The sequence below is a fragment of the Giraffa tippelskirchi genome, chromosome 4 (genome assembly GCF_054371585.1).
Source record: "Giraffa tippelskirchi isolate mGirTip1 chromosome 4, T2T-mGirTip1v1.2.pri, whole genome shotgun sequence".
NCBI lineage: Eukaryota > Metazoa > Chordata > Mammalia > Artiodactyla > Giraffidae > Giraffa > Giraffa tippelskirchi.
In genome coordinates, this window is record NC_137278.1 from 189390060 (window position 1) to 189401803 (window position 11744).

General features: G+C 39.9%; 1 long non-coding RNA gene across 1 annotated transcript; it reads right to left on the reverse strand.

The window, feature by feature from the left end:
* Positions 1–279: 279 nt before the first annotated feature.
* LOC145545023 (uncharacterized) lies at positions 280–11360 on the reverse strand. The gene is made up of 3 exons (XR_014081798.1): positions 11247–11360; positions 4181–4333; positions 280–2226 (listed from the first exon to the last, which is right to left on the reverse strand). It is a non-coding gene; the product is annotated as an uncharacterized LOC145545023 (long non-coding RNA).
* Positions 11361–11744: the final 384 nt, after the last annotated feature.

Consider the following 11744-nt stretch of genomic DNA (forward strand, 5'->3'; position numbering starts at 1 on the left):
CATATATACACTACCATGTGTAAAATAGCTAGGTAATGGGAAGATGCTGTATGGGACAGGGAGCTCAACTCGGTGCTCTGTGATGACCTAAAGGGATGGAATGGGGTGATGGGAGGCAGACTTAACAGGGAGGGGATGTATATATATACAATAGGCTGATTTGTGTTGTTGTACAGCAGAAACTAACACAACATTGTAAAGCAAATATACTCCAATCTTAAAATTAAAAATAATAATAATACAAAAGGTAAATATGAAACATCCAAGTCAACCAGTGTATCAAACAAAAGCTTTTATGGGAATAAAGGAATATGATCCAAGGATATGTGAGAACAAAGCAGACAAAGCCCTATCCACCCAGGTATCTTAGGAATATAGAGTGCTGATAATAATATCCCTAACATTATCTTAGGAATAATGCCCCAAAAAGCCAAATAAGAGAGGTGCTATTGTGATAATCTTTCCAGCTGAAATTATTAACAGTGAATCAACATCCTGTCTCCAGCTACCACTTTGGCTCGAAACAATCCATTAAAGTCACAGCTCAGAGTGGGGCACAAAAATTCTGCTGGACAAATAATGATGCTGATAAATGATCAGATCTTGACCATAAAACTTCATGACCAATTAAAGCAGATTGGAGCTCTTCTCACTAACTCTAATGACTGGGCACCTGTACACAAACCATAATGTGTATCTGATTTCTGCAGGGACTAGACCTAAACTGCACTCTGGATTGCCAACCCACCAGATGTTACCTCCATGTTGCAAATCATGTCCTTTCAAAAGAGTCAAGGGTGAATCATGAGTGCAAAAATCTGAACCCATAAGTAAATAACTGTTTCTCCTGGAACCACTTGGTCAGATGCTACTGGCTGCACACTACAGCCAAGCATCATGTCCCATTTCGATAGAGCTTGTCAGAATCCCTGGGCTTCTATGATGCAGCTGAGTACACCACTCCCTATGGCAATGTTTCTCCAAATTCAGCCCATGGAATACCTTTAATAGAGGCATCTGGGAAGCATGTTTACAATTTAAATCCTGGACCCACTCCAGTCCAACTCAGCCAGAATATATAGGAGCAGAGCCCAGAAATCTGCATTTTAACCAACTCTCTAAGTGATGATGGTGTACATCTATGTACACTGGGTACAATGACAGTCTTTTCTGGAGTGCCAATGAGACAGAGCAAGAAACCCATATCACATATATCAAGTAACTATTTTCTGAAAAATCTGTGAATCTCGTGGGGTGAGAAAATATCTCTAAATTGTTACCATTTCTTGCCACCCTACAAAACAATATGCCACATCTTCACTTTTCTGTGTAGGAGACAGAGTTATCCAATGTCCTCCGAATAATAAGAGCTTTGACAAAAGCACCTGGGTAATTTGTATAGCTCCTGGAGACAGGATGAAACTGAGATGCTAATGAAACCTCTCACTTTCAACTTTACAGTAATATTGTTTAATTCAAATGGTATAATGAATGAGGCCACCATCCAGCACCTGAATACCAAAGTCTCTCTATCAATCTTTTTTTGTATCCAGAATAGACCTTGTCTCAAAATAGCTTTGGCATCAACTTATCAGGTTTCTTTAATGGGCAATTCTTACTTAAACTGGGCAGAAATGGTTCTAAGGTATGGAAGGAAGGAGACAGATTAATTTCTGACTTTTCTGATACCAACCAGTGTTCTTGGCCTTCCCCAATCAATAGAAATTAAGTAGATGTCAAACAAGAAATTCAGGCAAAGCATTATTGGGGTTCCTGTGCCTGCTATAGGAGGGAAAGAAAACAAGTAACAGATACCCTTACTTGCTTAGGGTGGCTTAGGTGGTTTGCCCACCCCTATATGGTGTGAAGTGCAGGGGGACACGGGTATTACCCTGCTTTTGCTCCTGACACACAATTTTTTGCTCCCAACTCTTCAGAAATGGCAGTTGGAGTTTTCTTGTCATTGTGTCTCTTGGTTCAGCATTTGCCCCAACGGCACATGCACACAGTTATCTTTACTGCCATATAGTTTCTTCTTATTTTGTTGCTCAAGTTGAGGTGTGTCCAGGTGCAAACTTCGTAGCACTGCAGTAAAGGATTCCAGGTACCAGCTTGTCTCACCTCCACAGGGCAGTATCCCATGAGGTCAGCGTCTCCCAGCAGGCTGTAAATAGTTAAACACCCTCAGCGACATCAGTACAAGGATAGGAACCTCTTCACTTTACTCTGCAGAGGGGGAAAAAAGAAGCATTTTCAAGCTTGTGAGGTGGTGCCAAGGCCAAATTATACCTGGACTTCCCTGGTGGCTCAGACGGTAAAAAATTTGCCTGTAATTCAGGAGATACACGTTCAATCCCTGGGTTAGGAAGATCTCCTGGAGAAGAGAATAGCAATCCACTTCAGTATTCTTGCCTGGAGAATTCCATGGACTGAGGAGCCTGGCAGGCTACAGTCCATGGGGTTGCAAAGAGTCGAACATGACTGAGCGACTAAAACTTAAAGGGAAAAGGGAACATTGTTAAAACCAGCTATTGGGAGAGTCATGGAGAGATAACTACAACTGTCATCTGAAGCTCTTTTTATCGAGCATCCGGATTATTCTGCATATAGCAAAGATCTTCTATCTAGACACCAATAATTAAAAGTTATAAAATCTAGAAAGAATTGACTATTTGGAAGGAAGTGTAGAAGGAAATGGGGAGCCATTTCCTTCTCTAGGGGGATCTTCCCATCCCAGGGATCAACCTAGATCTCCTGCATTGCAGGCAGAGTTCTTATGATCTGAGCCATCAGAGAAGCCCAAAAAGGGGCCATTTCTGGCTAAAGAATATTAATACTTCTTAGCATACAATAAAGCAAAACAAATTTACAACCACTGTATTGGAATTGTAGAGGAGAGGTAAGCATAAAACTTTCTAGCAAGCAAAGAACAGTATATAGGAATTCATTGATATCCATTATACAAAAGTAAAGGGAGGTCCAAGAGGGAGAAGATATATGTAGACATATAGCTGACTCACTTCATTGTACAGCAGAAATTAACACAACACTGTAAAGCAGTTATATTCCAACTCAATAAAATAAAAGGCATTGAGATTAAAAAGGAAAAAAATCAATAAGATGTTCATTCGATGTTGAATTTGTTTGACTTTTTTAAACGTAATAAGCACTTGTAAGAGTCATTGACCATCTAGTCTTGTTTTTGTTACACAAATTTCTTGAACTTTTCCAGGGAAAGTTCTTCTATCATGGGGAAAAGGAAATGGCAATTCACTCCAGTATTCTAGCCTGGAAATCCATGGATAGAGGAGCCTGGTGGGCTACAGTCCACGGGGTCACCAAGAGTCAGACACAGCCGAAGCAACTTAGCACACAAACAAGCATTAGAAATGTTGTTATCAGTACATTTTCAGTCATAGCTGACAGAAACTATGCAATCTAGCTTAAGTATGATTGTGAAGGTTAGGGATAAGGGCTTCAGGCATTGATGGATCCAGGGGATTAGAGTACAAAAGGATTCTTGTCTCTCTTCATTCTCTGTGCACAAGACAGAAAAAAGTTACTGAACCTGAATGATCTCCAACCACTTTTCTCAGCTCCTTCTGAATCAGTGTTGTAATGACTGGCATTGCAAAAAAATCGAAGCAGTTTAAGTCTTTCCTGTATCTAAAATTTTAGTATAGCACATAATGTTAAATTTTACTTAAAACATTGGTATGCACACACACACATGAACACACCAACTCTTAAAATCTCACTCCATCAACAACAAAAAAGCAAATAACTTGATTAAAAGGAGACTAAAGGACTTAAATAGACATATTCAACTTTAATGCTGCTGCTGCTGCTGCTAAGTTGCTTCAGTTGTGTCCGACTCTTCGCGACCCCAGGGACTGCAGCCTACCAGGCACCTCCGTCCATGGGATTTTCCAGACAAGAGTACTGGAGTGGGTTGCCATTGCCTTCTCCACAACTTTAATGAAAATATATATTTAAAGTACTGTATGTGATTTTCCTGTATCCTGATTATTTTACTCATATTTCTGTTTTTATGCAAATAAATATGCAATTACAGCATAAAAATAGAAGAAGAAGAAGAAGAAAAAAAAAAACAGTTACTGGCCAGCCCAGGAGAGAGAGTTTTTGATGATATTTTCTGCTATGAAAAAATTCCACATACCTTGCTTGTCCTGACACATGTGTTAAACTCATCCTTAAGCCATTCATTGTATTCAGTAGGTTGAGTACTCTAATTACTCACGATCATGTTTGCTGCCAGCCCCTCTAGCTGGAGAAAAGCTCAGCTGCATCCAGATAACATGCACTGATTTCCCTATAAGAAAGAGAGGTTCTAGTTTTAGGAGAATGGGAATCTAGCAGTGGGTATTTTTGTTTCTAAAGCACAAAATCAAACAAAATGGAGCTCTGTGTGAAACAGCCAGTGTGCTAGTAGATGTAGTTCTCTTTGTTGCTATCGCTCAGTGGTAAAAAGTGTTAGTCGCTCAGTCGTGTCCTACTCTTTGTGACCCCATTGACTGTATGTAGTCCACCAGTCTCCTTTGTCCGTGGGGGAATTCTCCAGGCAAGGATACTGAAGTGGCTAGCCATTTCCTTCTCTGGGGGAATCTTACCATCCCAGGGATCAACCTAGATCTCCCACATTGCAGGCAGATTTTTTTATCATCTGAGCCACCAGGGAAGCCCTAAAAGGGACAATTGCTGATTAAAGAACATCCCCTGGCCTGATGTTTTCTTCTATTACAACCATACAACCATCACAGCTAGTAGGCAAAGACTCTCAACTCTCCAATCTTTGTGGCTGGGTTGGGCACACTGGTGTTTCCTGACCTGGTAAAAAAAGATCTTCCAGATAGATCTGAAGTGGTTTCATGTCACTCAGCACCTAGGCTCCCCCAAAAAACATCCAAAAATTCCTCCCAAGGTTCTTTCCATGATCCCTCTGTTCTAACCAAAAGAAATGGGCTTGGGCTTCCCTGATGGCTAAGTGATAAACAATTCACCTGCCATTGCAGGGAAAATGGGTTTGATCCTGATCCAGGGAGATTACACATGCTGTGGGGCAACTAAGTCCTTGTGCCACAACTACTGAGGCTGTGATCTAGAGCCCGGGAGCCAAAGCTACTGAAACCTACACATGCTTAGAGCCTGTGCTCCACAGCAAGAGAAACCACCATAATGAGAAACCCATGGACCACAACTAGAGAGTAGTCCCCACTCACTGCAACTGGAGAAGGGCCAGGCAAAGCAATGAAGACCCAGCGCAGCCATAAATAAAATAAATAAATATTTATTTAAAAAAAGAAATGATCTCTTGGGCCCATGCCAGGGTTGTTCCAGTCCATATCTCCTCCTTCAGTCCCACTATTTCATCCCTAAAAAGTTAGATCATCTTTATATTTTCTCTATGAATTTTGCTTGTCCAGTTCAGTTCAATTCAGTTGCTCAGTCATGTCTGAATCTTTGCAACCCCATGAACCACAGCATGCCAGGCATCCCTGTATCACCAACTGCCAGAGTCTACCCAAACCCATGTCCATTGGGTCCGTGATGCCATCCAACCATCTCATCCTCTATTGTCCCCTTCTCCTCCTGCTCTCAATCTTTCCCAGCATCAGGGTCTTTTCAAATGAGTCAGCTCTTCTCATCAGGTGGCCAAAGTGTTGGAATTTCAGCTTCAGCATCAGTCCTTCCAATGAACACCCAGGACTGATCTCCTTTAGGATGGACTGGTTGGGTCTCCTTGCAGTCCAAAGGACTCTCAAGAGTCTTCTCCAACACCACAGTTCAAAAGTACCAATTCTTCGACACTCAGCTTTCTTTATAGTCCAGCTTTCTTTATACTCTCACATCCATACATGACTACTGGAAAAACCACAGCTTTGACTAGACGGACTTTTGTTGGCAAAGTAATGTCTCTGTTTTTTAATATGCTGTCTAGGTTGGTCATAACTTTCCTTCCAAGGAGTAAGCGTCTTTTAATTTCATGGCTGCAATCACCATCTGCAGTGATTTTGGAGCCCCAAAAAATAAAGTCTGACACTATTTCCACTGTTTGCCCATCTATCTGCCATGAAGTGATGGGATCAGATGCCATGATCTTAGTTTTCTGAATGTTGAGCTTTAAGTCAACCTTTTCACTCTCCTCTTTCACTTTCATCATGAGCCTCTTTAGTTCTTCTTCACTTTCTGCCATAAGGGTGGTGTCATTTGCATATCTGAGGTTATTGATATTTCTCCCGGCAATCGCTATTCCAGCTTGTGTTTCTTCCAGCCCAGAGTTTTTCATGATGTACTCTGCATATAAGTTAAATAAGCAGGGTGACAATATACAGCCTTGGCGTACTCCTTTTCCTATTTGGAACCAGTCTGTTTTTTCATGTCCAGTTCTAACTGTTGCTTCCTGACCTGCATACAGGTTTCTCAAGAGGCAGGTCAAGTGATCTGGTATTCCCATCTCCTTCAGAATTTTCCACAGTTTATTGTGATCCAAACAGTCAAAGACTTTGGCATAGTCAATAAAGTAGAAATAGATATTTTTCTGAAACTCTCTTGCTTTTTCGATGATCCATCAGATGTTGGCAATTTGATCTCTAGTTCCTCTGCCTTTTCTAAAACCAGCTTGAACATCTGGAATTTCACAGTTCATGTATCACTGAAGCCTGGCTTGGAGAATTTTAAGCATTATTTTACTAGTGTGTGAGATGAGTGCAATTTTGTGGTAGTCTGAGCATTCTTGAGCATTGCCTTTCTTTGGGATTGGAACGAAACTGACCTTTTCCAGTCCTGTGGCCACTGCTGAATTTTCCATTATTTACAAGTTTTAAAAAAATACAAGAAAGTGCTTATGAAAACTTTTAAAAAGATAAATGGGATATAAATAATTCATGTAAATCTCAACCATATAAAAACTATGTCTAAAAAGAAGAAAAATGAAATCTTTAAATAAAATTATCTTTTACTAGTTTTGGTGTTTGTCAAATAATCTGCATAGGCATAACTTTCAGAAGAAAAATAAGTTATCTGCAGTACTAAAAATAAATACATGGACGGAGGAGCCTAGTAGGCTACAGTCCATGGGGTCGCTAAGAGTCGGACACGACTGAGCGACTTCACTTTCACTTTACCCTTTCATGCACTGGAGAAGGAAATGGCAACCCACTCCAGTATTCTTGCCTGGAGAATCCCAGGGAAGGCGGAGCCTGGTGGGCTGCCGTCTATGGGGTCGCACAGAGTCGGACACGACTGAAGCGACTTAGCAGCAGCAGCAGCAGCAATCTTAAGGATTAAACTTAAACATCATCTTTTCAGTGAACCTTCCACTGACCTTTCTCCTTTTCCTTCTTTGTATTCACAGATTGCTTGGCTTATGATGAGCCCTTTTTAACTTCCATTGTGGTGATTAAAAAGCAGAGACATTACTTTGCCGACAAAGATCTGTCTAGTCAAAGCTATGGTTTTTCCAGTAGTCTTGTATGGACTTGAGAGTTGGACCATAAAGAAAGCAGAGCACCGAAGAATTGATGCTTCTGAACTGTGGTGTTGGAGAAGACTCTTGAGTCCCTTGGACTGCAAGGAGATCAAACCAGTCAATCCTAAAGGAAATCAGTCCTGAATATTCATTGGAAGGGCTGAAGCTGAAGCTCCAATATTTTGGTCACCTGAGGCAAAAAACTGACTCATTGGAAAACACCCTGATACCGGGAAAGATTGAAGGCAGGAGGAGAAGGGAACGACAGAGGATGAGATGATTGGATGGCATCACTGACTCGATGGACATGAGTTTGAGCAAGCTCTGAGAGTTAATGATGGACAGGGAAGCCTGGTGTGTTGCAGTCCATGCAGTTACAAGTAGTCAGACACGACTGAGCGACTAAACTGAACTGTGGTGATTCATAGTTTTTTCAGCCTCATGAATCAGATAACCATTCAGTTAACTGTAAAAGTTGTGTCTTATTTGCTTTTGGTTTCCATAGCCCTGAGGCCAGGGTCTTCTAAAAGCTTAGTACTCATTTGCAATGTGTTGTATTAAATTGAAAGCATAAAAATTGCTGTTCCCTCAGTTTTTTGTTGTGACAGCTTCTATCTTCTATATAATGAGCTTCTGAGGATGTGGCAAGGAACTTAAGAAAAAAAATTAAAACAGCATCTGATCACAAGAGCCATCAGATATCAGTTACCTAAATATGAGACCAGTCTCTGGGTGAAAATTGCTATTGTTCCCAGAAAAGAGTGAAATTAAAGGGACAACATACCAGAACTAGAATTATAGCCCAATGACAAAACCAAAATTTAAACTTTGGGAGCCTGTACTCTGTAATCTCGGTCTGAGATAGGAATGTCACTTTTGATTTGACATGTCTGTGTCCACACAGTCACCATCAAGGCTTGGTTTTGATCCTTGATCCCGGCTGTGACTACCGAGCCAAAACCACTAGCTTAAAAATGTCTGCTTAGTTAAGTTAGTTATTTGTTTCCAGGGGGCCCAGAATAAAACAGTTGTTAAGATTTTTTTTTTTAATCTGAGGTTAGTAAATTGATCTGTGGTCTTGGCTTGCCAAAAATATGACCTTAAATGTGAACTCTGCGTAGTTAAATATGGACCCAACCAACTCACATTGCAGGATTGGACCAGCCTCAGTCAGGATTTGGAAATAAGCAATTTGCCTTAAGTCTCCTCCTTTTTCCTTATTTGTCTCTCCTCTTTCTACCAGTCTGTTTCCCTCCCTTTCTCTCTTTCTCTCTCAGTGTCTGCTTATCACAATTTGCTGTATAGCAAATGAATGTTTATAACTAAGACCTAATCTCAGAAAATAACGTCTTAATTATATTCCTTAATATCTTGAAGTGAATAGATAATCCACAATACGTTTTTAAATTCCCTTTCTTCTTTTTACTCCTAGTAGAGCTCTTCTGGCACATTTCTGCTCAAATCCTCAAAAAAAAAAAAAAAAGCTAAAAACTCTTCCCATTATTTCTCCTCCTGTTTGCACATTTGTCCAGATTTTGCATTATAGAAGCTCAAAGGACAAACCTAAAAGTGACAAGCTTTTCTTTGGGTGGACAATAAAGAGGAAAAAAATGGATAGAGTAAAGCTGAAACCATTTTTGGTGACAAGGGAGAGGGGAAACACCTGGAAATGGTTTATATTTTTCAATTTGCTTATCATGTCTGCCTTTTATAAATACCTGTCAGTCTTCACATAGGAAAGAAAAACTCATTTTCACTTATTAACATCAGTCTAAGTTACTCTCCTTTCCCACTTTCTTCATATCAGTCATTAGAAAACCTGAAAATTTAAATATTGAGTGCTTCCTGTGTGCTAGACACTGTGGTCAATAAATTTCATGCATTATTTAATCCTCAAATTAAATTTGTAAGTTAGAATATTACCACCTTTTAGCAGATGAGGACATGAAAATTTATATAAGGTGGTACTTTCCCAAGGCCATTCAGCTAGTAAATAACAGCAGACCAAGGATTAAACCTCTATATCTTTGACTGTAAATATCCAAATTATGAAGTATTGTTTTATACTGTGAATATAACAGATTAAAATATAATATATATTGATTATCGCTTATTTCTCATACATTGTATGGGACTCGTCTCTACATGCATACTGGAAAAGATTAACATACCAAGAAAAATATTCACATGTACTCCCAAATTATATCTTTAGTTTATTTTAGGACTAGCTCAACAAATTGTGGCTTTCAGGAATCTTAGAATATGGCTTTAACCTCAGCTTCAAGTTCAGTATCTAACATATAAGAATCATGTCCAAGTTTCAAAAAAAAATTTGGTGTAGAACACTTGGAAAATGAAGTATTCTAATTAATTTTAAAATGTGGTAGATATTATGGGTCCATTTCCAAAGTATTAGATTGACCAAAAAGTTCATTTGGATTTTTCTGTAATAACTTATGGAAAAACCTAAACAAACTTTTTGACCAATCCATAGTAATAGGAACTGAAATATAAGAGAGTACTATTACTAAAGCACTAAAGTAAAAGAGAATCAGTGAGATAAAAGTCAGGTCAGGTGCAGGGGAGAAAAAAAGGTAAGAATTTTATCAGAACGTGAGGAGAAACAATAGAATTTTTGTTTATGGTTTTGATAATTAGTCTTGGTTTCTCATATGGCTATAGAAGAAAGATAAGGAATCTTATTGAAGTATTGTTTCTCAAATAGAAAATCCTGTATTAAATTTTACAAACCTCTCAAGGTCAAGGCAGGGACCATAATATGTTCATTTTATTTTATTTATTTTTTTAAATAATTAGCCCCCAACTAAAATAAATATGTTCATTTTATTGTTAAAGAATTGGCTCATAAGAAAAATGTGTTCAAGCATACTGTGTTGTGCTGTGCTTAGTTGCTCAGTCATGTCAGACTCTCTGTGACCCCGTGGAGCCTCAGAGGGCCTGCCAGGGTCCTCTGTCCATGGGGATTCTCCAGGCAAGAAGACTGCAATGGGTTGCCATGCCCTCCTCCAGGGGATCTTCCCAACCCAAGGATCGAACCCAGGTCTCCTGCTTTGCAGGCAGATTCTTTACTGTCTGAGCCCCCAGTGTCGTAGGCAGGATAATGGCCCTTATTATTGTGAATCACTGAATATGTCATCTTACTCAGCAGAAGTGACTTGGCAGACGTGAATTAGTAGAGAACCTTGAAGTGGGAAGTTAGCCTAAGTGGTCCAGGTGGATCCAATCTAATCACATTGGTCCTTCTTTGTCTAGAGTCAAAGAAAGAGATGTACCAATGACAGAAGCAGGGTCAGAGAGATATTGACTCAACCCACCATTGTTGGCTTAGAGGATGAAGGAAGAGAGCCATGAGCCAAGAATAGCAGGCAGCCTCTAGAAGCTGCAAAGGACAAGGAAATATATTCTCCCCTCACCAACACCCCCTAGAAAGGAAACTAGCCCTGCAGGCTCCTTGATTTTAAACCAGTGTCAGACTTCTGACCTCTGGAGTTGTTAGATAATAAATCAACATTGTTTTAAGCCAATACGTTTGAGGTCATTTTTTCAACAGAAAATGAGTACATGTACACAAGTTAACACATGGCAGAGGGCAAACTACCCTATTTTTACTAATATTTGAGTACTGCCATCTGTCAGCACTATATTCTCACTTCACATATTATAGCCTACAAAATAACTTGCAAGAGGGATGTTCTTCCAATTTTTCAGACAAAGAAAGTAGCGGTTAATTACACACCTATGTTCATATGATGGCTCAGCTGGTAAAGAATCTGCCTGCAATGTGGGAGACCTGGGTTTGATCCCTGGGTTGGGAAGATCCCCTGGAGAAGGGAAAGGCTACCCACCCCAATATTCTGGCCTGGAGAATTCTATGGACTGTATAGTCCATGAGGTCATAAAGAGTCGGACATGACTGAGGGACTTTCACTTTCACATTCGTGTTCATATGATATGAACATATGACAGCTCATAAGAGCTGTCTTTGCCATTGACAAATACTGTAGGTTTCTACCATCCCATACTGTTTCACAGCACAGGGCTTTTGACTTCTAACAGACTGCCTTCATGACTCAGCCTATTGTTAGCAAAGTGTTGAACTACATGGAATTTTTTCCAATCATTCCTTGGTGTACGTTTAAGCAGTACATTTAAATAGCTCAGTTCAGTTTAGTTCAGTCACTCAGTTGTGTCCGGTTCTTTGCAACCCCATGAATCGCAGCACGCCAGGCTTCCC